Source organism: Benincasa hispida, unplaced genomic scaffold (genome assembly GCF_027475165.1).
Source record: "Benincasa hispida cultivar pf3 unplaced genomic scaffold, pf3_genome.v1.1 HicScf1259, whole genome shotgun sequence".
Classification (NCBI taxonomy): Eukaryota; Viridiplantae; Streptophyta; class Magnoliopsida; order Cucurbitales; family Cucurbitaceae; genus Benincasa; species Benincasa hispida.
In genome coordinates, this window is record NW_028325586.1 from 5,198 (window position 1) to 8,183 (window position 2,986).

A 2,986-nucleotide genomic window follows, 5' to 3' on the forward strand; every position below is an offset into this window, starting at 1 on the left:
CACCCAGGCAGTTCCAATAGTAAGATTACTTACCTCAAAATTTAAGCTCAATCAAACAAATTTATCCTCTTCCTTGCCTAAAAGGAATATTGAATGGAACTCTATAGTCAAAGTCAAAATTTAATTTCAAACCTAAAAATATAACCCAGTAAAAAATTTGCATTCATTACATCCAAAACACTTACCCGAATTATTTTCTTAAGTTAGAACTACCCTCGAGCATTGAATACGAAATTCAAATTAGACACAAGTCAAATTGAAAAGTCTCAACCTAAGTTAATTGACCACAACTCTTGCGGGATAACAATCCACAATGCCTAAATCTTCCAATCTAAAATCCCAAAATCCATTGGGCATTAACAATTTGGAACCAAACATTATTATTTTTGGGTAATCAAAAATCTCCAATAAACACAATTTATTTAACTAAACTTACCCTTAATTCAAGATTTTAGTGAAACACTGCTGACCAGACAATAGAACTACGACAGAAATGGCCTAAAATAGTGGAAACTCTAGCTGCCGCGCGTCCAGATCTGGAGCTGAAGGAACCTTTATGAACCTGACGGTGGCGACCAAGAACGAAGCAAATGAATTGGCAATGCTTGGGAGTCGGTGGACGGCTGCAGATCCGGCCAAGATGAAGGTAGAGCAGCTCGACGACGACACGGGGCTAAACGGCGGACGAGGGCTAATAGCGCAGATGGGTCTCACGACTCGGCTCCAGTCCGCACGAAGGAGAGGTGGCGTGGTAAGTTAACCATCTCATACTTTTCAAACTTCTTCTTTGAAGACAACATTTCTTTCATGAACTTCACATAGTTTGGCATTTGTTCTAACACATCTGCAAAAGGAATATTAATGTGAAGCTTCTTAAAAATATCTAAAAACTTAACAAACTGATCATGCAATTTCTTTTTCTGAAAGCGCTTGGGATAGGGGATTTTATTCAATATAGTAGGTGAAAGTTCAAAATTACTCCCTGATTTGGATGACACAGGAACATCACTCTTTTTCCCTTGATTCACATTATTGGTTGTAGGACTCAATACTACCTGTTCCTCTGTCTGGTTTGTCAGAGGATGCACAATATTTTCCCACTTCTCAAGATAATTACTTTGCACTCTTCCCTTGGGTTTTTCTCCATACAGCTAGGGAAACTCCTTTGTTCATAGTATTCAATGTAGCAGTGATCTGGCTAACCTAAACCTCAAGGTTCTGGATAGCTTTCCCATGACTTGTTACTGTGCTCTCCAAAAAATTGGTTCAGCTCCTTGACTTCTTTATGAAATCCCTAAGTAAAGCCTCCACAGATGGTTTCTTTTCAGAAAAACCTGGAGGTGCCTGCAAAACATTCTTATTGTTAGCATATGAAAATTTCTCATGATTGCGCAAACCTAGGTGATAATGAGTGGGTTGGTTCATCTAATAAGAATTTCAAAGGTTAGGTAAACAGCTTTTAGTCGTTGTTCTCAAGGAACCTTCACCCAAATTCCTTTCTGTATTGTAGTCGCTACGCAGCTAACAGCCCGAGGGCGAGGAACGAAGTAGCTCGACTGAAAGGAGAGGTTCGAAGACTGGAATAGGAATTTCTTGTTTCAAAAATTAACTTATCTTATATAGAGTCAGAAAATACGCAGCGATTGAACCCCCATCCATCTTTGCTGCTTGACTGATGGAAAGCTTGACTTTCTTACTGTTGAACGACTCCGATTTGCAGATGTTTTCAGGAACCTAGGCCTAGTCCTTTTCTTTTGCTATTTCAAATGGGAGGTCTTATGAATCGATTGAAGAAGAAATCGACTTAGATAGAGATAGAGGCAAGGAAGCCTGGCTACTTTCTTTCGAGACATGGTTGAAGAAAATGCCCTGCCTCCAACATCGCTTATTCTGCCTTGCCTCTATCTCATAATACGGAGTAGAAGATAGGGTGTTAGTTGTTTCATGGTTCCTAACGGGACGTAGCTAACCCTTCTAAGATAACCAAGTCTCAAGCTAAAAAAAGCGTATCCTAGACCAAAAGCTCATGGGACAATCAATAATAAACAGTGACACCCAACCTGGAACAAGAACCAAAGCTGACAGCGAGAGGAGAGTGAAGTCACGAAGTGAGAGAAGCGAGTGACAAATCAGATTCTCTAGATCGAATTAAGGAAAAAACTTCGAACAAGAATAGCCTTCACTACCAACCTTTCCTTTTTCTTTGCTGCATCTGATATTACTGCCCCGTGGGTCCTATTCCAAGTATCGAGAGGATACTAAACCTTGGGTGCAGTGCGGACGATTTCAAAGCGGACTCCCCATTCATGAGATCGAGAAGATCGCCAAGATTTCGTGATCCGTTGCCGAATTGATTCCTTCCAATTCAACGGGCATTCTCAACATTATGCCTTGAAGAGGACTCGAACCTCCACGCTCTTTAGCACGAGATTTTGAGTCTCGCGTGTCTACCATTTCACCACCAAGGCATCGTCGAAAGTGAATCATATTCCATTCATATGATATCGATCTCGTGTGATGTATGGAATATATGACAAAGGTGGAGTGTCAGAGTATTTCTATTGATCGATCATGTCATATATGCCCGAGTCGGACATCCAATTTTGATGGGCTCCTTGAAATTGGTTCGCTTGGCGTACATAATTTGCCTGCTCAAGGTTAGGTACCTCCCATAACATAAGTGCATTATAAGCTACCATCGATGTAATCGATGGTTAAGTACTTGTGGACAAAAGATTAATGACATTAGTCAAAGTAGCCATCTGCGTCTTTAAAGCATTTACCTCGTCTAGTTCATAAATTCCAACCACTCTAGATGAAGATCGTTATGAGGGTCAATTATAGCTCGTGGAAGCCATGTCCTCTAATAATGCCTGAGCAGCATCAACACTCTTCTAAAAAATTGAGCCTCCTACAGTGGATTTCGTTGTACTGGTCAGCCCATTGTAGAACAACTGGATTTGTAAATAGTCAGGGTATCCATGCT

The 2,986-nt window shown here is 40.6% G+C and overlaps 1 non-coding gene across 1 annotated transcript; it reads right to left on the reverse strand.

Annotated features, from left to right (window-relative positions):
- Positions 1–2,387: 2,387 nt before the first annotated feature.
- Positions 2,388–2,468, reverse strand: TRNAL-CAA (transfer RNA leucine (anticodon CAA)). The gene has a single exon. It is a non-coding gene; the product is annotated as a tRNA-Leu (tRNA).
- Between the last annotated feature and the right edge of the window lie 518 nt (positions 2,469–2,986).